At 36.8% G+C, this 25,752-nt stretch overlaps 1 non-coding gene across 1 annotated transcript; it reads left to right on the top strand.

Moving 5' to 3' along the window:
- Window positions 1-1,108: 1,108 nt before the first annotated feature.
- On the top strand, window positions 1,109-1,215 carry LOC131182708 (small nucleolar RNA R71). Its single transcript, XR_009150969.1, has one exon. It is a non-coding gene; the product is annotated as a small nucleolar RNA R71 (small nucleolar RNA).
- Window positions 1,216-25,752: the final 24,537 nt, after the last annotated feature.

Below are 25,752 nucleotides of genomic sequence, written 5' to 3'. Positions count from 1 at the left end.
AAATTGTTTCTAGTGTCCTGTTTACATCTCTAATCTCTTAAAAGGCAGAACTTGAATTTTTAATTAATAGAAAAAGCTTTAGAAGCTGTTCAAGGGCTTTCATAGGTGTTCTTGGTGTGGACAAACTAGAGGGACAACATTTGGTGTCCTAAAGACAAATCTCAAAGGCGCAGACACGCTGGAGTGCATTAAGAGGTTAGTGTAATCGTTCTTGATTTAATCTAGGGTTCTAAAATTAATCTGATTAATTTTAAAATCTTAAATAGAAAATACAGATCCAAAAACATATTAAAAGAGTTTTAATATGTTTTTTATTATTGAAATCAAATAGATAAAAATAAATCTTGCATGATGCATGTGACCCTAGGTGAAATTTTTGAATTTAATGGTATAAACTTGTGTTTTTCACGCTTCCGTTCCTTCACTCATCTTTTCATCATGCTTAGTTTGGTTAGCAAGAATCTGTTGTAATAAAACTTCTATGGTGGAACTTTGTTCTTGCTGTTTTGGTGGAGGATTCATATTTCTCTGCTGAAAATTAGGTAATGGTTGCCTATTTTGCTGATATGGAATTCCTTGTTGCTGTTGTGGCTGAAGATTCTGATTTGGGACTTGACTTTGCTGATTTCCCCATGAAAAGTTGGGATGATTCCTCCAAGTTAGATTATAAGTTTGAGAGTAAGGATTCCCCATTTGTTTGTTTCCATAATTACCAACATATGCAGCTTGATCTCCATAGTCTATTCCATAGCTGGTAGTTCCTTCTGCATAAGCAGCTTGTTGTGAACTTCCAGATGATGATGATGAACTAACCAACATACTTAAATCTTCCATCTTCTTAGCCAAAACATTTGTAAGTGCATCAAACTTTGCATTAATCATGTTGAATGGATCAAGGTCATACATTCCAGCAGCTTGCCTCTTTTGAGTTGGAGCTGGTCCTCTTGGACTACTCCAAAGATGAGTATTCTTTGCAATTTTCTCCAATAGCTCATAAGCTTCATCTTCATACTTCATAATAAATTCTCCTCCTATTTGAGCATCAATTATCCCTCTAATTGCAGGAGTAATATTGGTGTAAAAATTCTGGTTTATCATCCATTTTGGAATGGCATGATGTGGGCATTGTCTCTCTAATTTCTTCCATCTCATCCATGACTCATAGAGAGTTTCATCTTCTCTCGGTCTAAAAGCTATCATTTGATTCCTCAATTCTTGAGTTTTTCCAGGTGGAAAATATTGTGCAAGAAATGCATCAGTGAGTTGCTCCCAATTTGTAATGGAGTTGTGAGGTAAAGAGTCAAGCCAATCCAATGCTCTATCCTTCAAAGAGAATGGGAATAGCTTCAATCTTGCTGCATCATCAGATACTCCAGGTTGTTTTTGCATATCACAAATCATTGCGAACTTCTTTAAATGTGTGTGTGGATTTTCAGAAGGATATCTCCTAAATTGGGAATTTTGAATCATATGAAGAACCCCAAAATCCATCTTATAACTATTTGCATCAATTCCTGGTCTTGCTATACTCTCTCTCAAGTCATCAAAACGAGGAAAAGCATGATCCATCATACTTCCCCTAGGCACATTAGCATTTACAACCTCTTCACCTTGGGCTGCATTTTCATTGTTTTGATTATTTCCAGCATTACCACCACCAATTCTAATTCTTTCATCAGCCATGGCTGTTTCAATTTCAGTTTCTCTCAAGGCTTCTTTCCTTTTTCTGGTTTCTTTCTTGTTGGCTCTACAAAATTTCTCAATTTCAGGATTAAACAATAAGGATGTGTCACTTGTGCTTCTAGCTCTTCTCATAAAAGATTAAGAGTACCTAAAAAAAAAAACAAACAAACACAAAATGAAAATATAAAAAAGATAAAACTATAAACAACTAAAATAATCAAGAATTCAATCTTAAACAAACAACTCCTCGACAACAGCGCCAAAAACTTGATGTGTCCCAACCGCAAGTGCACGGGTTGTTCAAGTAGTATAGAAAAAGATATCGTTCCCACGGAGAGTTGTGTTTTCAATTGAATTTTTGATGTAAAATAAAATATGTTAAAATTGTATTTTAATCAAAATAATAAAAGAAGTTTAGGAATTTGAAGCATAAGGTATGAAAATGCAAAACTAAATTCAAACAATGACTAATTTAATAATTCATAAAATAAAGAAATTGATAATATTAATAATGAAAATTAATAAAATGAGATTAAACTAAATACTCAAAAGTAAAATTCGAAGAAATAATTAATAAAAGATGATTATGGAGTTAAGGGTTCATATTTAAGTCATTTTGGGATTTTCCCTAGCCCAATCCATGAAATTTATGGGTTTAAAGGAGATTAATTCTAAAATCCTTTGAAAACTCTTTCGAGTGAGACAAAGAGTGCCTTAATTAACTTAATCCTACTTTCGTGGAGTTAAAATTAACCAAGACCCATTAGGTTCTTTAATCAATATATTAAAACCCTCTTAACCCTTAGTCTATTTCTAGATCTAAGTTAATTAAGTCCAATTTCTTGATTAATGATCACTTGGTTTTCTCATTTCGGTGCTTTAACCAAGGATTAAGAACATAACTTAATGGGGCCCTTCATTAAGCATGTGAATAAGCACACAAGAAATAGATTAAACCTCATTAATTTCATTAAATTGGGACTAATCCAGTTCAAATCCATAAAAATAACAAAAATATTACATCCCTTACTCCAGAATCAAAGAAAACTACTCACAATCCATGTTTAACACAAGAAATTCAAAGTAAAAGAGGAAATAAATCATGAAAATAAACTAAAACTAAAGAAACCCGATAGGAGAAATGTAGAAAATAGTGAAGAAGAGAAGAAGAAGCTAGATTCTGCTCCCCAATAATGGAAGTCGATCGCCTCTGCTTTTTCTCGCCTTTTTCTCTGTCTTCCTCTCTTTTTCTTCATTTTCTAAAATGAGATAAGGGCCTATTTATATTTTTTTTTGACATGTAGCCCTGAAATGGTGTCTTTGAGGTGTGTTTTCATGTGGGAATCTTCTGCCAGCTCATTATGAAGACTCTATAAAACTGCATAAGTGGACTGCATAAGTTATGCAGTCCCTTATGCAGTTTTTGGCAGGTTTCTAGGCCCTCTGTGCATAGCGGTGAAGTCGCATAAGTTATGCAGTTTTCTGTGAAGTTGCATAAGCAAGGCATGAATCTGCATAAGTTATGTGGTAACTTTTGCAGATTTCGACAGGTTTGGAAAATTGCTTCTTCTCCCTGTGCAGAACTGCACAACTTATGCGGCAAGTTATGCGCAATTTGGCCAATGCATACTTCAACTTTAAAACTTGTTTTTGACATCTTTGGCTGTAGAAATCACTCCTCATTGGCAAAATTTCTTTTTTAGTCCCTCAAAAACACCATTTTTCCTACAAAACAAAGTAAAATTACAAATTAATCCAAAAATTGATAATCATGAAAAACTATCTAAATAACTAATAAAATTGGCTAAAAGTGACTAAAAATTAAATAAAATGGCCATAAAATTAAACGTAAATGACTATGCAAAATGCATGTATCAATATTTTAAACTTCTCTCTGAGTTCTGTAATTTTTGGTATATCCCTATAGGCCTCAAAATGACTACATGATTGGTTCACTGCCTGGAATATATCATGAAACATCATTATTAAACAAAATGAATAGCATAATTATAACATAGTTCCACAAACATCTTCATTGAGAAAAAAAATTAAAATAGAATCTAATAAAAGAACCTATATTTTAGGAAGATATTAATATTTGCTTCAGTTCTTTGGATAATTTATCATTAACAAAGAAGAAAGCACTCTACCTTTGAAGTAGAAAATGAAAACAAGATAAACACACTAATGATATAAATATAATGGAATTTTCAATGGGTAAGGACTGCAATGCCATTTAAGTCCTAAAGTAGGATTTTGAATAAATCCCAATCCATATGCTTAGTTCATTCTCCTTGATATAGTCATCTACTGCTTACAGCTTTCCAAACTTCAACCTCAAATTTACCCATCAATAGCAATTTCATTCACTAAAACTCATTCATAAATAATAATTCCTCCAGCTTATAGTTCAGAAGGATTGCAAGCCCTGACATCTAACTTGTTTTAACTCCTGTCACTACTATGATCGTCCTTTCATACTTAATATTAGGTACACACTTACCATCATTTCCCTTTAAGAAGAATGTATACGGGCTAAAGCCTATAAATTTTTTAAATACTGCGTCACCTCAACTCAATTTCCCTTGCTTAGGTAGTATTCTAGAGCCAAAAGCACGAGTTAAACTTGAAGAGGAAGAGAAATCTCCTCCTACAGTTAACAACACACTGTTGTCTGTAGAATAATGTTCAACCCATGTCTCTTGGTATTCTTCTTGAAATTTCATCATCTCTTTCTATAAAATATCAATTGCGACAATGCTTTTTGTTGTACTATCGATTGCTCAACATATCATCTTAAGATTTATTATCTCTACTTCTACTCCATTTTTACCTTTTATGTCTACTCTGGCTCTTTTGCATTCCTATATCTTATTGTATTGTAGAAGATACCTCTCACTAATAGACTATTCTAGAACTGATTCTAGTCATACTTACTGCCATAACTCTTATCCTTGTACTTCTTAGTGACTTGTGACTACCACTCATACATATCTCTTCCTACTCTATCTCCTAATGTCGTTCTGTCACTTATTTTCATTCATGTTTCTTTATAGTATTAATAATTTAGAAAGTCCTTATCCCATTGCCCTTCATTCCATCATTGGGACAGAAAACAAACAAAGCTTATTCCAGATTCTATAGCTTTGAGCTCCATGTTCTGACTTCTAACACTGCACCAACTACGACTTGCTCTGAATTCTACACTTCTTGATTTTTATACCTTGACAATGTTTTCCTTAGCATTGTCCTTTTCTAAGCTCTCTATATTTACCTTTTGATTACCTTATTTACCTTCCCTAAAACCACATTTGCCTTTTCTATATCTTGACTCTACTCTTCCTAGTCTTACTTTGACTATTTTATTCTTTAGCTCTACTATCTTTCTTAACTCAATGGTCTTGTCAGAACTTATATTCTTTTATTGTCTCTATTAAGTCATCAACACCTTGATGTTACTTAGAATTTATCCTTTAACCACTCTAGCTAATACTTCTACTGGTATTTAGGTTATCTCTCCTTCTACATTTGATCCAACTATTTTATCTTTCCCTTCTACACTTTTTCTAAATATGTAAATATTATGTGATTTATTCATGCTAACTTCTGTCTTTATCCTTTCTTTTGCATAAAGTATATTCTTATCTTAAGCAATAAGAAGATGAGGAGCAACCCAAGGATTAGCAGTCACACATTCATTGTGCAATCTTTGTTCCTATCCATTAGACTATAGACTACCCTCTACTACCTCGACGAAAAGATCTATAAGGATACTATTTTCCCATTTTCACTCAATTTGCCAAAACTTAACACTGATTACCCAAGCCCATCACCAAATGCAAAGGCTTTATGTCCATCATGATTTGATTACCTATGATTTCTATAGTGGAAGTTATACCCTCTCTAAGGTACCTAAGCCAACGATTCTCTACCACACTTTACAATCTCATTTGGGACACTATTCTGTAGGTTACCCCTAACAGTAATACCCTTTTGTTCCTCATGAAAGGATTAGCAGTAATACCTTGCTGCTGCACAAAGGAGATACTGTTTTCACTAAACTTTAGGCAAAAGGTCCATTACAATGCCATAACTACCTAAGACCCCATATCAGAGGCCAGATTGCTTCACCCTATAGGTGTTAGTCTTAATTTATAAGTATACTAAAATCTCTAGTCTTATAGTAAGTCCTGATGTAACTGAAGCTCATGCTAGGGTAACCGAGTCACTGACTCTAGCTACCTTACAGCAGTGACCTTTTGATATTTTAGCTCTAGGTTTGAAATCCCTAACTAGGATTCCCAAACTCTTTTGTAGTAATAGAACCCTGTTCTTGCATAACTGTACTAAAGCAGAGGCCATTTGTAAACATCCTCATCCTGGTGCACCATGGGGAAGCACATAACTCTACACAATAATCCCATGTCGATACTATAATTAGCAGTTTACATCACAAACATCGAGAATATTGTATAGTTATTAGAGACGTCCCAATAGACCAGGTTTCCCAACCTCTTATCTCTCTTAAATCCACTGATATCACAAACTTACTTTGACTAGGCTATCTATTGACGTCTAACAGTACTAATACCCTCACCCCCATCTAGGGCAGCTACACTGTCTTAACTCACCTTTTTGTACTCATGCCTTATGCTAGATAGGCATGCCACCTAGCCCTATACTGTCAAAAATAAAGAACTTCTTGGAGTACGTATCCCCATAGCAGACCTCAATACATCTATTAGTTCTAATTCACATCACTTTGTGCTCCATGAAAATTAATACAATAAACTGAAGTACTCTTATATTACTAAAGGATTAACGTAGAGTTTAGAAACAAGGAATTATAGAAGAAGATGAAATAGGATTCTATACTTCGCATGTGACCCCTAACAAGACTCCTTTTATATTCCCTAATGTACTATTTCTCATGAATCTAGAGCCTAAGCTCTGATACTAACTTTGTCATAACTCAACTTATGGGTTAGATCGACACTAGAACTTGGGCCGGCTTAAAGCTCCTAAGGCCCATAGTAAGCCTAGCTGTTCCTTAACCTAATCCTTTAGGCCCATTACTGTACTTATATTTTCAAGAAAACAATGGATGGTGTCCAGCCATACATCGGACTACTCAATAGGGAGTTTATGACTCACCCGAAATATAATAACAAAATATACCAAATTTGGGAGTTCAACTTACCCTTCAAGTGCTCATCACATCATATAATCAAATGGGAGTTCAGCTTTCTCATCCAATCCAATCACACACACATACATGCACTTAATATGCTTATAAATCCAATTTGACAATATATTATATTCCCAACCAAGTAAAACATTCCTAACACATGCAGAGTTCTAAAATTTAGTTAAATTATACAAAATATAATAGATATTACTAATTGACTTGCGAAGGAGGGGAGTAGGTTAAAACTCAATATAGGACCTCCTGCATCCTGAAAAAATAAGGTGAACAGGAGTGAGTGTTCGACTTAAAGAGTAAGATATTGATTTTAGATACAATTTCTATAACTAACTAAAACTAGTGCATCCTAAAGGATGGAATGCAACATTTTCATAGAATTCATACATGTCACAACATAACAAACAGAAAGGTAATTTGGAGCACTCACACACCCATATATACATGATTTCAAACAAATACATATATGGGAGCTGATCCCCTATACAGCTCTCTTAAATCCAACTTCTGCCAGTGAGTACATCTCAAGCCGGACTTTCTCTTAAAAATCTAAATGTGGGGACCAGCGAGATTAACTCGAGCCATGCCTACCCCTGCTTATCCACAATAGGATCGGGTCCCAGTGAGTCAAGCTCCAATTGCGTCTACCCGTTCTGCCCATATCCAATATCACCACACCACACGCACAGTGCTCCAAATCACTATCAAACAATCATCACAATAATCTCATCATATAAATATGCAGCAAAAAGCTTGCATAGTAATGATCTATATAGACATATTTATAAGTGATGCATGGACATGCTTGAGTATATAATAATATTGAAGTTATAATTAAAACCAATATCTACTCACAACTTGACTAGATGTCACTGCAGCGACTGGGTGAAAAAGAAAGACTGTCCCTGCTCACCTAAACAATTACATTACCAATTTAGCATAAACAACTCAAAACAAACTCAAAAGAGTCAATAGACATCCTAACTTGTGCTATAAATCCAGTAGAGTCTCCCTTATACTTAGGACCTACCCAATCTGTGAAGGAGCTCAAAACACACTTTTAAAACCATAAATCTCAACCACACACCTCAACAACATCACATGGCCCCTCCTTGGTCCACCAAATTAAACAAACCTCAAACAACACAATAATTCAATTATAACCTTTAAAACTAGCATTTTGCCAATCTCAACCAAACTATCTCTAAAAATTCTAATATTTTGCCCCGCGGTCCTTAATAATACTATCAAGCTATTGCAAAAGGATTTATAATTTTTTAACTGCCCACTAATATTTTATAAATTTTTTTTATTCCTAACTCGATACTAAATAAGTAAGGAAACTTGGAGTTCAGGCTTACCTTTACTAATTTTGATGCTTGCAACGTGTCTCCGGCGTCTGAAAATGGTGGCGGGAACTATAATCTTGACATGTTTCTGAAGAGGCTCTGACAACCTATCTGTCCAGTCCAAAAAATTTGGAATAAAATTTCATAATATTTAATACCATAAAATATTAATATTTACACAAAATAATTATTTAAAATTTTGGGGTGTTACACTTATAGTAGTGCGATAACCACAAAAAGCATAAGGGAGTTTCTCAAGCCAATCCTTATAGGTTTCAACCATCTTCCTCAAAATAGCTTTTAGATTCTTATTGGCTGCTTTAACTGCTCCATTAGTTTGAGGCCTATATGGTGAAGATGCATGATGCTTAATCTTGAACTCTACGATCAATTCGAGAAAATCACCCTTAGATTGAATGATATTATTTAAGACTATCTCATAAGGTACTCCAAATAGGCAAGTTATATTTTTCTGTACAAACTTACTCATCTGTTTAGCACCTACTACTCTGTAGGTTTCAACCTCAACCCATTTAATGAAGTAGTCAATTGCCACAATTATAAATCTATGGCCATAAGAAGCTGTGGGAGATGATTCAGATTCCCATGGATTTGACATTCATGATATTTCTTGACAAACTTAGCATAGTCAGTCTCCATGGTAGACCAGTAGTAACCCAATCCTTAGAATTTCTCAAGCCAAAACCTTTCCATCATGGGGACCACACATTTCCACATGTACTTCTTCCATTATCTACTTAGCTTATTTCTTTATCACGTAAAAGAGCAAGAGTCCTTCAAAGAACCTTTTGTGAGTTGTCCCCCAGCCAAAGTGAACAACATATGAATTGTTGTTCTATCTCTTTTATTGGTTGATTGCAGGTATTCTCTCATTTTTAAATACCCCGTTATGTCTTCATACCATTTTCCTTCATCCTTTAGGTCCAAATGTGCTACTACTAATCCTTCATAGCACGAAATCTTGCTTCTCAATAGAATAATTACTTAGTCAACTTTTCATCACCCCTTTCCCATAGGGATGCCAGTGTACCTGGGGAATCAGCCATCTGATTCTAAGCTCGAGGCATGTGCTTCATGGTCATCTTATCAAAAATTAGCTTATAGTTTCTTTGAATACTCCAAGTATGACCTCAATTTTCCTTCCTTTAATTTCTATTTAGTTTTAATACAAGAGACTACTAGCATCAAATCTCTAATTACCTTTACTTTCTTAGGCCTAACAACTATCAATACTTTTAGGCCATAGATGTAGGCCTTATATTCAGATTTGTTGGGATCTTGTTTTGTACGATATCCTAGTCAATCCCAAGCATATCCTTATAAGACCAAGCAAACATTTCTTGGTATTTTGTTAATAAAGTTACAAATTTATTTCTTTCTTTTTGAGTTAGATCTTTAGCTAACTTTATTTCTTTAGGGTTTTTGGTGTACAAAAATTAATAGAGATCAATTTTAATCCATTAATAGAAATATCTTCTAAATGGTTATAAATGCCATGTGTATGCCCATTAAGATAAACATCAAACAAGTAAGTAAAAGACCGGTCATATTACTGATCTTTGCCTTAAAATCAACATAAAGTACATTAGAAATATAAACATTATTGTCATTACAAAAGATAGACTCAAACTTAGGGGTGTAGGTCCAGGTGCTTGGCTTTTATACAGTCTTTAGATTAGTGGTGCCAATTTTTCACTCTAGCTCTTTCATATGTGGTAGCTCCTAATTATCTATCTAGGTAATTGCCCCTCTTTAAAGAACTTAGGAGGATTTGGCTCTTCTTACTCTTCAGTTGGCTTATAACCAAAACCATACCTCGTGATCTGCGCTTTGATCTCAAGAAAAGTTACCAAAGCATCTATACGTTTTCCTAGGCCCATGCCAGGAAAAAACATCATCCCTTTCATCATAGTAGCTACTTTTAGATCTATCTAATCTTCGTACATCCTAGCAACCTAAAAACTAGACATTGGTAGAGCTAAATCATTTACTTGTGATGCAGTTACATCCCCATCAGAATCGGTCCAAGCATCTAAATGACCCTTATCATCATTAGAATTATTACAAATGTCAACAACCATTATAGACTGAGGTTCATTGGGCTTTTGGATGGGTTGAATGAGGTTAAAAATTCTATCAGAGTTATTTGGGGTGGTAAAGATCATGTAGAGGCTAGGTGGGGGTCGAAATTTGTAGTTAAGCATAGAGCCGGTGTAAGTGTTTGGTCAAACTTTTGGGTTGGCTATCCTTTCGGTATCAATTAGGTCTTGGAAATCGTGCATAAGTCAAAAGCATCAATCAGTTTCATGACCATGAGTTTGGTGAAATTGGCAATATTGGTTGGCATTATAGTTATGTGAAAATGGATTTAGTGGTGGCAGGGTGCTAGGAGTTGCAAGAGGCCTTGAACTCTAAGACACTTGGAAACTTTGCACGATGGTTAGTTGAATTGGAAAAATCTCGTTGGAATGTGAGACACAATTTGAACCTTAATAACCTTATTTTCTCTTCTGACTCAAACATCTTGGCATTCAAGGTTTCATCAAGCATTTTTTTAAATATGGCTATAGTGTCTTCCATCATAACTGGTGTAGGTGAAATCCTTATGAGTCTCTTCCCTTCCTTAACCCAAGTGAGCTAATTGAAAGTCTCTTGGGTGTGTTTTGAGGCTATATTTGCTCAAAAAAAAAAAAAAAGAAAAAAAAAGGACTTAAGGGTTAACTTAAATATGCTAATTAAAGTACATAAACTGAACCAAAATCAGAATCAAAATCACAATCTGAACCAAAATCGAAAAAAAACAAAACTAAAACTTTCATTACAACTGAATCTTCATCCCTTTGTTCATTCAACTCTCACGTATGGTGTAGGGTAAAAATCTGTACTTGGCTTGGTACACTAGATACAACAATAAGGGGTGGTCCTGGGCAATCCTCTCCTCACAGACAATGGGTTTATATCCTTAATGTTTAACTATAAGTAGGCATCCTTTTGCCTAACATGGGTTTTGAAATGGACCTGAGCTTATACACACATTGGGTTTATGCATAGTCCTAGGTTTATTTTAACTACCACTAAGACTTATAGTTTGGACAATAAGGCTATAAATCCAACACAATAAATCTATAGGGTACCTAGGACTAAAAGCTAGGGCTCATGGGTTTCACTGGGTAGGAGAATGGGTCAACCATGCGACAGCTTATCCATTAAGCACAATGACTGAAGCTGTGGCTTTTTTATATACCTAAAGGTACGAGCATGGGTGCTAGAATTCACCAATTTGTCATAACTAGAGTGGAACTATGCCTCTCAGTTAGTACTGCAGGGGCAAAAAGGGTAAGTGTGAATCGTGTAATAATGTAGTACAATGCAAAGAAGCTTAACAAAAGAATAATATTAGACTAGTAAAAACATGTTGGAGTAACTATCCATTATTCCTTGGTGGAGTCACCAAACTGTGAGGTCGAGGTCACGTGATGTGAGGCAAAATATCATTTACTAGGATCACATAAAGTGCATTAAGTAATGCCTAGGAAAGATGGTGGAATCACATCAATTTGACTTAAGTACCATGTCCTTAGATAGCATTTTCTAGATATGTAATTTATACAATCTTAATAGAATCGAGTTCACTGGTAAGTATTGTCTTCCCATAACACTATTAAGGTGCTAAGAATTTATGGCACAAAGGCATAGATGTACAAAAGTTACCACCTGGGTAATAACCGAGATATATTCATTATTTCTTCCGAGGTACATCTGATTAAGGCATCAATTTCCAAAGGGATAACCGAAGGGACTTGATTGATGCACCCAATTTTCTGATAGGGTCGTGGATGACAACTTACATCATACAGAGGTTTCACAACCGTCATCACCATAGCCCAATGTCTAGGTTCGAGATAGTGGATATGTAAGGGGTAGGTGTTAGGCACCCCTTATGCCTGGTTTAACCTTGTTAATTTGAGTGTCCGTCCTCTACTAATGTTTTTAAAAGTCTTATTTATTATTGCTTTATCAAACTTCTAACCTAAAAATATAAGTTCTAAACCTACACACGTAAGTAATTCAAATACGAATTGTTGTTTACAAACAATTTTCATGCATAAGTACTTCTTATGTATGAGGTTGATAAATTCAATTAAATGAAATTTACCAAATAACCAAAATTAATTTATTATTGATAATTTAATTTACAAATAAGTCTAGTTTACAAATAACCTTAGGTTTCTATGTAACTAATTAATTTATTTACTTACCAAGTTACCCTAAGAATAATTAAACTAAATAAATTATGTACATATATAATTTATTCTAATAAATACATAAAGGTTGTAACACCCTAGGCAAATCCCACATCGACAAAACACGGGAGAGATGCTGGGTTTATAAGTTGGTGGTTCGTAACTCCTAATGAGACGTTTTAAAATCGTAAGGGCTTCAGCCCAGAGCGGACAATATCACTAATAGGCCGGGCCGTTACATTTGTGGTATCAGAGCTGCTCTGCGTGCAACCTTGAACGATGGTGGGGCAAACCTCAGCGAGGACGCTGAGTCCCATAAGGGGGGGGTGGATTGTAACACCCTAGGCAAATCCCACATCGACAAAACACGGGAGAGATGCTGGGTTTATAAGTTGGTGGTTCGTAACTCCTAATGACGCGTTTTAAAACCGTGAGGGCTTCAGCCCAGAGCGGACAATATCACTAGTGGGCCGGGCCGTTACATTTGACTAAATGTGACGCCCCTTACCCGTCTATTGTATAGCCGAGCAAGAAGTGTCACATTCGGTGCCGGAGCACCCTAACTTGTCTTGTCATGTCTATTGTAAATTTTAATGTCCTTTAAATCAGATAATTTAAGTGTAGAATTTTTTTTTATATCTTATTTTTGTGGAGACCCGGACAGATCCTCCTCTGTTTTATTAGCATCGGGCAGGTTCCACGAATATGTGTTAACATATTCATTGTCATCTCACATATTTCCATATCATATTCTCTTTTATCATATCATTCACAACAATTTATGAGATCTCAAAATGAAATGTCATCTATTGCATTCATATGGAAATTCATAGATAATAAATTATAAGTTTTCATTTCAAGTCCAAAATAAAATACATCATAAACAAGTAATTACATCATGACTAGACATAATGAACCAAAATACTAGTCTACACATGGGCCCTACCAAAATACAAAAGACTGATGAGGTGACTCTGATCGGTGGCAGATCTGGTTGGAACTCTGTCCAAATACTACTGTGGCGCCTGCTAATCTTCAGTACCTACGTGATGAAAAACTAACGCGCTAAGCATAATGCTTAGTGGTGCATAATTTATAATAACAATAATTAAACAATTGAATTAATATTTACAAATCATAAATTCTGGGTCTTTTACATTTTTTTATTACACTTTGGAAACAATTAAAATTATTGGGATCTTTCCTATTTACTTATTGTATATTCAGTATTAATTAATTATTATCAATGCCCAAGAAACCTATAACAAATTATAAAAGCTGGATACACGGGAGTATATGAGTTAGGCAGCCATATGTCTACCCTGTATACATCTGTCAGGCACGAGGCCAGCTGTCGGGCACAAGACCCGCTGTCAGGCTTGTAAAGCCAGAAATAAAATAGGCACAATGGCCAGTAAGTAGGCATATAGCCTGTAGAACAATCATACCAGACATATATTGTCAGTTCATGATTTTCTCGGTAGGCAGTACTGCTATCTGTAGTCCCTAATTGGTATACCAATTTATCCAACTAAATAAATAAGTCTAGGTATACTATGGGCAATTAATTTAGCACTATTCACTATTACTATTTTTTATTACTGTTCATTGGTACCATTAATTTCATATAAATAGGACATTAGTCCTAATTTATATATTCATATCATTTTTAATATTTAATTTTCTTTATGAGTATTTTAATTATCATATATAGCATTTTTCCCATGAACCTTTCTTTAGGTTCATGTTGATGTGTTATTTTTATCTAGGAATTTGACTAGGTTAGAATGTCTATTTAGTCACACTTCCTTCATAACAATTGCTCCTCTATGTTTAAACTTGAATTTCAGTTTTTGAATCACTAAATTTGGAGTTATAAAACTTAAGTTATGGTCAAAATACCATAACTAGTCCCTTTGCCTGTAAGCTGTCCAGAATTTACAATTTCTAGTCAATAAACTTTGACCAGTCATTTGATCATTTTATTGTCATTTTTAGACTTAGGTTCCTTCACAAGATATGTTCCTCTATGTCTTAGGGACTCCCAAGTACAATTTCATAATTTTTCAAGCTTGGTATAGTGAGTTATGGTCAATGTATTAACCTGGACTCTCAATCCCTTAAGGGCAAAAATCAACTTCAGGGCAGTATGTTTGACCCTCTTTTTAGGGTCTTTACACTTAGAATTTGGTAAAGCTGTCTAAATCAATGTTGTAGCCCTAAGTATCATGTTTCTAGATCATATTGGCAAATCTCAAATGGAATTTCCTAGTGAGAGTTATGACCAAATGAACACACAGGTATCAAATGGCATTCTGGGTTCAACTTAACATTTTCTAGATTTCAATTCCTAATTTTGGCTAATATTTTCCCTAGGAAGCAATGGTTTCTAGAGCTTGGTCAAAACATAAAAATTGTTGTGCTATGCCTTATAAAACTTTTGGCACTAGTTTCACTCAATTTGCAGCTTTGGAGACCAAGTTATGGCATTTTTGCCAAAACTGGTCAAGCATACCAAAGGAACAGTATTTTGGGACATTTTCTGGGTTGGCAGTTTCAGTGACCCAACTTGTGCTAACAATTTGAATTTGTTAAAGACAAAACTGGGTTAAGTGGTCTTCATGAAAAGTGTAGCCCTATGTCTAAACTTTCCATGGATAAAATTTTAGGTCATTTGGACCAGTATAGAGAGAGTTATGACCAAATGAACACGTACTATTCATTTGGTCATTTTCTGGGTTGGGTGCAGGGAAATCCGAATTTGGGCAGTATTTAGCTCAAGTTTTGGACAGAATTTGGGCATGGTTTCTTCATGGAAAATGGGCTATTTTGGGTCTAGTTTCACCTCTAATTGGCCTCATACCAATTGGGGTCACAAAATTTTATTTATGGCCTAAAATGTACACTGCCCTCAACAAACACAACCTGCAGAAAATTGACACTTCCAAAACTCAATCTCCTCCAACTTCCTTACTTCAATTTGTATGCAATACACTTCTATAAGCAACAATCTTATCCCAATTAGGTCAAATTTCAAGCATTTACACAAAATCTCCAAGTCATGTACACAAACCCTAATTTCCAAGTTTCAAACTCAATCAATTCAATCCCTTTTCACTTCTTATACATATAATCATATCAATCATCATCTCTAAACTCATTTACTTTATTTGAACACAATAAAGCCCAACACATTTCATGGCTGCCAAAATTTTGAGACATCATGGGTTCATGAATTTCTTGTTAATTTCTTAAAATTCCACTTATCTCAAGTCACTTTCAAGTATTAAAGAAGAAGGAAGGGAGAAAAGCACTAACCTCTTGTGACCCAACTTGGAAATTTTCCCAAAACTTCAACTTTCCTTCTTCCTATGGGTACCTAGAGCTTCCTTATGATGTGGGCTAAATTTTTAATGAAGGGGACTATGGGTTTTGGGGAGTGAAAGCTTGGGAAATCAAGCTTTAAGCTTGATAACAATGGTGGGGAGGGAGAGACTAAGGGAGACGGCAAGGAGGGAGAGAGAAGAGGAAGAAGAAGATGGTTGGTGGGGTTTTGTCTCTTGTGGGTATTTATATATATACATTTATGTGTACTTTATTGTTTTTAAATTTCATAAATCTATTTCCTTTCTTTTCTTTTCTTTCCTTTCTTTTCTTTTCTTTCCTTTTCTTTTCTTTTCTTTTCTTCTTCTTTCTCTTCTCATTTTTCAATTTCAAATTCATAAAATTAATTTATGTTAATTATTCTATTTTCAAATTTTAATTTGACATTTAAGTCAAAATTCACCTCTAGGGGTGAAATGACCAAAATGCCTTTCATGGTGCCCATCGGATTATTTTTATTTTTTTATACCAATTAATAAATTCTCTAAATTTTATTTTATTTCTCAAAATTTTTCCTATATTTTTTTAATATTTATTTCATTAATTTATGCCTCCTCACTATAGTTTAAGTGTAGTTCCAGACATCCTGACTGTCCGAACAGACATTAGTCGTCGGAACAGTAAAATGTACGGACTACCTACGGTGAGGGCGTTACAATTCTTCCCCTCTAAATAAAATTTCGTCCTCGAAATTTACACAGTGTAATTAATCGAGGGACCGCTATCTCCTTGTCTTTTCACCTTTTTGTGTTATAATACTTTACTTTTTTTTTTTAGTCTGTCTTATTAATCCTTATTCTACAATCTTATCCTTATCTCGATTTACTATTGAAAATACGTAGCTCTACACAATAGTCCCATGTCGGTACTGTAATCTGCAGCTTACAGCACAAACATCAAGAGCATTGCATAGTTACTACGGTATATCCCAATAAACTAACTCTTTTTTTTTTCAACCAGTTCTGTACTCATCTTCTTTCATCTCATATACAGCCTCCTTCTCATTTCCATCTATTATCTTTAACACGATCCTTTTCGGTTGATAATCTACAATCACCTGGTGACCTAAAGGATTGGTGACAAGTATGTCATCTTCTGACCCATCTATCAGTATCCTCTTTCAACAGGAAGTACAATGCATATATAGGGGTGCACATAGTTAGGGTCTATCAATACATACTTAAAGGTATTATAATTAGGAAATGTACCTCTGATAACATCTACCGGATTTGGCTCCTCTCGAGCCATAACGTACACGCAGGATGCTACTTTAGCCTCGGGGTGTTCTATAGTCTTTGAAGCTCTCTGTGATGTACCAGCTACCTCTGGTCTCATTGGTCTTCTACCCCTCTGTACTGTTGGGGCAGACTTCTGAGTCTGTGGTGGAGCTGTGGGAGCACTCCTCCATGGGAAATCTCTAAAAAAAAATACTTTATGGACCCACATCTGAAACATCCACCCGTTAGTAATCTACACTTTCCTCTATGGTTCTTCCTCCAATGTGTACAAACTGGCATCGGGATTGATCTCCGTGCTATAGGACCCACATAATTGTCAATTGATACACTCATCTGACCTCCTCTCCTCAGGGCAAATTGAAACCTCTGCCTCTGTTCTCTACTCTGAATCTAACCCTGAGACCCCCTGGGTATCTTGCTCTCTGTAGTAGCTACGCTAGACTGGCCAGGTCCAGACCCTCTCTTACACTGCCTGTCTCTCCTAAACTGCTCATCATTTCTAACTCTCTCTACTGGGGTCCTATATACTAGTTGGGAAGGTGGTGGCATAGCTCCAGTGACCTGATGGAGCAATTGAGTCATTTGCTCTAGGAAGGCCTGTTGTGTCCTTACTAAAGTACCCAACGATGGTTCTGCTCTACTGCTACTGCGCCCCTGATTAAACGCAGGTGCAGGTGCGTGACTCTCTACTTCCTCCTCTATCGGTCTTGGAGGTCCGTGCTCTGAAGGATCAGATGTCATCGATCCTATAAAACAGACAAAGAATAGATCTGCATTAGTGTCACCTCGACTCTATCTAAAGGCCCATGCATGTGATGCAACTATTTCTTTCTATCTATCTAGGTCTAGGACCGCCTAAACCTCTGCTCTGATACCACTAAATGTGACGCCCCTTACCCGTCTATTGTAAGCCGAGCAAGAAGTGTCACATTCGGTGTCGGAGCACCCTAACTTGTCTTGTCATGTCTATTGTAAATTTTAATGTCCTTTAAATCAAATAATTTAAGTGTTGAAATTTTTTTTTTATATCTTATTTTTGTGGAGACCCGGACAGATCCTCCTCTGTTTTATTAGCATCGAGCGGGTTCCACTATCACGTGTTAACATATTCATTGTCATCTCACATATTTCCATATCATATTCTCTTTTATCATATCATTCACAACTATTTATGAGATCTCAAAATAAAATGTCGTCTATTGCATTCATATGGAAATTCACAGATAATAAATTATAAGTTTTCATTTCAAGTCCAAAATAAAATACATCATAAACAAGTAATTACATCATGACTAGATGTTGCAAGGGATTTTGCGGTCGCCTGAACGAACCCTCACCGAAGTGGGAAAGAGTGAGGAGTCGCCACCTTAGTTTTGAGGGAAACTAAAGAAAACCATTTGGAAAATAAATTGAAATGAAACCACTTCAAGACAGAGATTCTAGGTTCGGGGTCCGTAAACGGGTGGGGAAGGTGTTAGGCACCCCACCTCGTCCCTTAATAAGGGTAAGTAGATTTAATTTTGCATTAGTTAGGAGGGCTTGAATGGACATGTTGATCCTTTTGATTAAAGGAACATTTGATTTTTCACTAAATTTGGATCACCCAGATACATAAGTAAATGAGACAACCTTAGTGAGTTACTGTTGTATGTTAATTTTATTTGAATGGAATATTTTATTAAAATTTTAATTTAAGAATTGGATAAGAACTCTTCTCCGAACTCTTTAATATTTATTAAAATTCTGAGTTGAGACCGGATAAGAACTCTCCTCCGATCTCTATTTAATATTTATTAAATTTTGAGTTGAGACCGGATAAGAAATCTCCTCCGATCTCTATTAAGTATTTATTTTAAATTTTGAGTTGAGAATCGGATAAGAACTCTCTTCCGATCTCTATTAAGTATTTATTTAAAATTTTGATTTGAGACCGGATAAGAACTCTCCTTCGATCTCTATTTAATTAAAGTTTTGAATTGAGAATCGGATAAGAACCCTCTTCCGATCTCCTTTTAAATTAACAGGGACCTTAATGGGATCTTTCCGATCTCCCAAATTTTAATTTCAGCTACATGTCATAAGGTCCTAAAGCTAAGGATTCTGACATTCTAAGGTGCTGGGGGTAAGGCTTCTAATTGATATTTTGTGACTAAATAAGAGAAGCTGGACTGAATTTTGCTGACTTCCCCTGAGGTCACTTTACCAGTACCTATTAATGTCCGATCTATTCTGTTTCGTTTACTTTGGTTTTATTCCACTTTATGGCATCTTGCCGAATTGCCGTTTACGTCAGCCTAATAGTTTGGCTATTTTCCTGACGTGTTATTCAGGCTCTCTCTCTTAAAAGAAACCCTTAAGTTGCAGTTACCTACGTTTTACCCAACCACTTACACGCTACTAGGAGATAGAAAACTTGCATTCAGAAATGACGAAGATTAATAAAATGATGGACTAATCACTGTTATTTTGGTATTTGTCTTATTCTCTTTGTCTTCCGATCCCTCCCCCTTCTCGATCTTCTTGACACGCTCCTATTCCGATCTCTCATGCTGATCTCCCATCCTCCGATCTCTATTATTCCGATCCCTTAATCAGCCTTAGTCTGGTCAAAGCATTAATTTCCCCTCGATTCCGGCGTCCGCCGTTTTACCTTCGATAATAAATGCCGGTTTTCCCCTATATATACCCCAGACGAAAGAGACTTCCCTTCATCCGATTTCCTCTCTTCCTTCTTACTTCCCAGTTCTAGCTGCTCCGGCGGGAGTTCCGGCTACAACTGTGGCTTTGATCCTTTTCCGATGGACTTCCTTACTCCTCGACTGAAAATTTACGACCCTGGTGATCGCATAACCTTGTCTGATGATGGTGAGGGAACTGGATCAATTGACCGATCTGGATTGCGGACCTCGACTGTGCCGATCTCGAGTCGCTCAACTGAGTTTATTCGGCTTCTCATCACATTGGGTGTTCCGACAGCGGCTTCCCTCCACATTGGGTGTTCCGACAGCGTCTCAGTTCGCTGTCGGTTACACCCTTTGGATCAGTCATAATGTAGGCTTTGACATAAGCCTCTTTTAGATAGGATGTTCTGCTGGTCTTTAGAGATCGGCCTTTTGATGTAATCAGATCTCTAATGTATTTCGATCTTGAGATCGCCCAAATTATGTAATCTGACTTTTGGAAATGTATTCCGATCTCTTGAGATCGCCCAAATGATATGTCGACTTTTGGAAATGTATTCCGATCTCTTAAAAATAAAAATCTTATTTCGCCAACTATCATCTTATTGATTATTTTCCGATCTCTGATATATTTGGCTGATCTGGTTCCTAACAAAACGACTTTTAACTGATCCTTTATTCAAAATATTCAACTTAATATGTCGATCTCCAGTTAACCGATCTCTTTATGTAATTCAGAATGTTCGAGAAACGTGTCAGAACAGCTGGCGAGTCCCGTTAACCGATGCACTGCCTGGAACCCCGTGAGCATTAAATGCTCGGCCGAGTATAAATAGGGGTGGGGGGTTAGCCATTTGCTCCTGTATGTCATTTCAGTCTCTTGCTCACAACTTCAAAGTTCTCTCGTTTTCTCAAGTTCTTCCGACGCCGATCAGACTCCGGTAAGGGCTTTGATCTTCTTTTTAGTTTAAATTCTTTATTTCCTTTGAAAATGAGCGGCGCCGAAGGTCAGAGAGCGACGAGCCCTCCTTCCATTCAATTCTCGTGGTCGTCTGATGAAGAAGAGGTAGTTGGGCCAAGCGTTCAACAAGAACCTCCTACGGTCTCTGTTCTAGCTCGGGGGCGAATCGGACCATCAAGGCACGCACCTTCTTCAGGGAGGGAGAATCTCCCTATGGATGAGCTGCCATCGATCTTGCAAGAATCCGATCTGCAATCGTTTAGCCAGGAGTACAATATTCATCCTGATTCGTACGAACTTATCCGGTGTCACGGCGATCACCGAGCCGATCACTTCTTTGAAGAGAATGACATGGTTATGGTATACGAGGAACAGTTAAAGGCCGGTCTTCGGTTCCCTCTGGATGACTTCTTCAAGGAGGTCCTAAAACTTCACCGAGTGTGCATTGCTCAAGTTCACCCTAACTCGTGGCGGATCTTAGTAGCCTTCTGAGGCCTATGCCGAGCTAAGGGAATCAGACCTACGGCTAAGGTGTTCGCCGAACTGCACAGGCTAACTCGCCGAAAGGACGACGAGCACTGGTTCTTTCAGGCGAAGCCTCATTGCGGGCTCTTCACCGATCTGCCCTCCTCTCTTAAAAATTGGAAGAACCGCTTCTTTATTCTGAGGAGCAAAAATCCGACCTGCTTTGAGGACTTCCCCCGTAGCTGGTGGCACCAGGGGCCCTTGCTTCCGAAGCGCATTACCCTGAACCAGGAGGAAAGCTTAATAGTGATGGATCTGAAGAATCAGGCTGCCACTCAAAAGTATTCCTGTTTAGATGAGGTGACTGCCGCACCATTGGACCATCTGGTGCTCACCGGCCAAGATCGCGAACTTCCGCTCTCTGACCTCGGCACTGGTATTTTCTACATCTCAGATCTCAGGACCTTAGCGATCTCACTGACCTCTTCTTTGTGCAGGTATGGCGGGTGATGAGGGTTCCAGGAAGCGGAAGAAAGAAAGAGAGATCTCCCGGAAAATAAAGGAGATGAAGCGTTCGGAAATGCTTCGAACACCCGGTCATGAACCTAGGGAGGTACAAGGGGACCCGCCCCGACCTTCGGGGCCGCCGATCACTGAAGTTGTTCGATCTCCTCCTCAACAGGAAGAGCTGCCTCCACCTCCTCCAGTTGCTCCAAGCACATAAAGGGATCCTTCTCAATCTTCTATGAGAGCCTCTTCTCATGGCGCTCAAACGTTGATCGAGTCCCTGAAGAATAACCGGACTGTTCGGGAGAACCCCGGTTTTGCTAAAGTCTTGGGGTCTTCCATCTGCCTTCGGGAGGATCGGGACAGGCTATCCCCGGACAGCCTTGACGATATCTTGACTCGATCCATGAGCCTGAACGTGGAGTGTCTGGTGAACCAGACCATAGTTCGGGAAAAGGCTCATCGCCTGGGCAAGGAGGTCGAGAAGAAGAATCAGGAAGTGACTTCCCTCTGATCCCAACTCGCATTCGCTCAGGATTACATATCTCAAGTTGAGGGGCGGGCGAAGTTCTATGAAGACAGGCTGGCCGAACAGAATCATGTTCTGGCTAAAAGGGATCATGCTCTCGGGGAAGTCCGGGTGCTCCGGGCCAACGAAGCTTCTCAGGTCGCTCAACTTATCGAGGAACTTAAGGCGAAAGACGAAGAAATGGTGACAGGGATAGCTGGTGCCTATGTGAATGCTCACAAGGACCTCTTGGCCGAACTCCAGAAGCGTTACCCAGAAGAGGACTTCTCTTGGATGGCCGACCTAGCTCCCGGGGGCGAGGGTGAGGATAGTGAAGAGGAGGGAGAGGATGAGCGAAATGTAGATCAGGCTGGGGGTGATCCCCCAGCCGAATAACTTGTACAAATTTTGCAATGAAATGAAATAGAATGCCTTTTTGTTCGATGAATGGTTGTGATCGGAAAATTTCTAAACCCTTGTTTGTCTGAGTATATTGAAATAACTGGAAGCGATTATTATCCTAAGTGTGAGAGATCGAAAAACACAATATGCATGAGATTAGTAAGGAACCAACGTTAAATAGAACTTAATTGAAAATTTGGCTTGAACATCTAAGATCGGGATCTTCATTAAACCGAATTAGAAGCTTAGCTTGATTATTCTTAAACTTTTAAAAGGGAGGTCGACCATGAATACTAGCAGCAAGGTTCTAGTGTTAGTTCAGTTTTGTCTGACAAGAGAGATCGGGAATGTAGGTAACTGGTCAGGATATTTGACAATGGGCTTGAGAGATCGGTGAATGCTTGGGAGACCGGTAAGGCTTTGACTGAAATGAGGACTTAGCATTGACTCAACTTTCTGTGAAGAGAGATCGGAACTGTGGTTAGATGGCAAGGAGAGACTTAGTGCTAGGGATCGGTTTCGAAGTTTATTGATTCTGGGGATCGGCCAAAATATGGTGTCGACAGCTGCCCCTCTTTACATAATTTCTATTAAAGGAAAAATTTCCATGTAGGAATTATGTAAAGATTCAGACTCATATTTTGGACGATTAGGTGTTCGAAGTTAGGGCACTAAAGCACACCTAAGTTGGTGACCTAGAAATTGGCAACAGAAGTTAAAATTAAAATCAACTTGGATCAAGGAACCAGAGGTTGATAACAGGAAATTTAAATTGTAGGAAATTAAAATCAACTTAGATCAAGGAACCTGAGGTTGATAACAGGAAATTTAAATTGCAGGAAATTAAAATCAACTTAGATCAAGGAACCAGAGGTTGATAACAGGAAATGTAAATTGCAGGAAATTAAAATCAACTTAGATCAAGGAACCAGAGGTTGATAACAGGAAATGTAAATTGCTGAAAATTAAAATCAACTTAGATCAAGGAACCAGAGGTTGATAACAGGAAATGTAAATTGCTGGAAATTAAAATCAACTTAGATCAAGGAACCAGAGGTTGATAACAGAAATTTAAATTGCAGGAAATTAAAATCAACTTAGATCAAGGAACCAGAGGTTGATAACAGGAAAAATTAAATTGCGGGAAATTAAAATCAACTTAGATCAAGGAACCAGAGGTTGATAACAGAAATTTAAATTGCAGGAAATTAAAATCAACTTAGATCAAGGAACCAGAGGTTGATAACAGGAAATGTAAATTGCGTGAAATTAAAATCAACTTAGATCAAGGAACCAGAGGTTGATAACGAAATTTAAATTGCATGAAATTAAAATCAACTTAGATCAAGGAACCAGAGGTTGTTGACAGAAATTTAAATTTCTGGAAATTAAATTGAACTTAGATCAAGGAACCAGAGGTTGATAACAGTAATTTTATATTGCAGGAATTTTAAATCAACTTAGATCAAGGAACCAGAGGTTGATAACAGAAATCAACTTAGATCAAGGAACCAGAGGTTGATGACAGAAATTTAAATGCTGGAAATTAAAAATCAGCTTAGATCAAGGAACCAGAGGTTGATAACAAAAATGTAAATTGCAGAAATTAAAATCAACTTAGATCAAGGAACCAGAGGTTGACAACAGAAATTTAAATTGCTGAAATTAAAATCAACTTAGATCAAGGAACCAGAGATTGATAACAGAAATTTAAATTCGGAAATTAAAATCAACTTAGATCAAGGAACCAGAGGTTGATAACAGAAATGTAAATTGCATTAATTAAAATAAAATTATATAAAGGAAACAGAGGTTTTTAACAGAAATTTAAATTGCTTGAAATTAAAATAAATTTAGAACAAGGTACCAGAGGTTGATAACATGAAATTTTAATTGCGTGAAATTAAAATCAACTTAGATCAAGGAACCAGAGGTTGATAACAGAAATTTAATTTGCGGAAATTAAAATCAACTTAGATCAAGGAACCAGAGGTTGATAACAGAAATGTAAATTGCAGAAATTAAAATCAACTTAGATCAAGGAACCAGAGGTTGATAACAGGAAATTTAAATTGCTGGAAATTAAAATCAACTTAGATCAAGGAACCAGAGGTTGATAACAGGAAATGTAAATTGCTAGAAATTAAAATCAACTTAGATCAAGGAACCAGAGGTTGATAACAGGAAATGTAAATTGCAGGAAATTAAAATCAACTTAGATCAAGGAACCAGAGGTTGATAACAGGAAATGTAAATTGCAGGAAATTAAAATCAACTTAGATCAAGGAACCAGAGGTTGATAACAGGAAATTTAAATTGCTTGAAATTAAAATCAACTTAGATCAAGGAACCAGAGGTTGATAGCAGGAAATGTAAATTGCAGGAAATTAAAATCAACTTACAAAGCAAGTCTAACCCTGACACATGAAGTTCTTCCCTGATGAAGTGTACTTAACAGAATCCCGAAGGCCAAAGATTAATGGAGGACGAGTTGCAAGACTTGACCTATGACCCCACTTTTCAAATGCTCTTCTTCCGTTTTTTACTTTTTCCCGAAAAGCGCCCTTACGGGTTTTCACTTCCCCTTCGCCCATATGACTAGAAATGCCCTTTCGGGTTTTCACCTCTATTTTTTTTTTTTTTTTTTTTTTTTTTTAAAAAAAAAAAAAGATGCCCTTTTGGGTTTTCATCCCTATTTCCTTTTATATACCCTTTTCCTGGTCATTCCCTGCAAATCTCATAGTAAAGTACGTGAGGTTATCAATTGTTAGATCCTAATCTTGTGGCAAAAATTTTAACTGATTAATAGCGCTTTAAATAACGAGATTGCAGAAGGATAATGTTAAAGAATAAATATAAGGGAAAGATAGAAGCATAGGGAATGAAGTATGACTTTATTACGATTTTAATAAAAACAAAGATAGAGTTTCAAAGAAGAAGGGTACAAGGATAGATCTCACATATTCCTTGTGGCTGGCTTTGGAATCCCTTAACTGCCATTATTTCAAATTCTCTGAAGCCTCATGTCACGACGGTTTATTTTCCTTCTTGGTCTCATGCTTCTTTCCTCATTTCTCCCTTTTGGTTCTTGGGATGCCCTTGCGGG

This window comes from Hevea brasiliensis, chromosome 8 (genome assembly GCF_030052815.1).
Source record: "Hevea brasiliensis isolate MT/VB/25A 57/8 chromosome 8, ASM3005281v1, whole genome shotgun sequence".
Taxonomy (NCBI): domain Eukaryota; kingdom Viridiplantae; phylum Streptophyta; class Magnoliopsida; order Malpighiales; family Euphorbiaceae; genus Hevea; species Hevea brasiliensis.
Note: the sequence above shows the minus strand (reverse complement) of the source record. Positions and strands in the feature narration are given on the sequence as shown.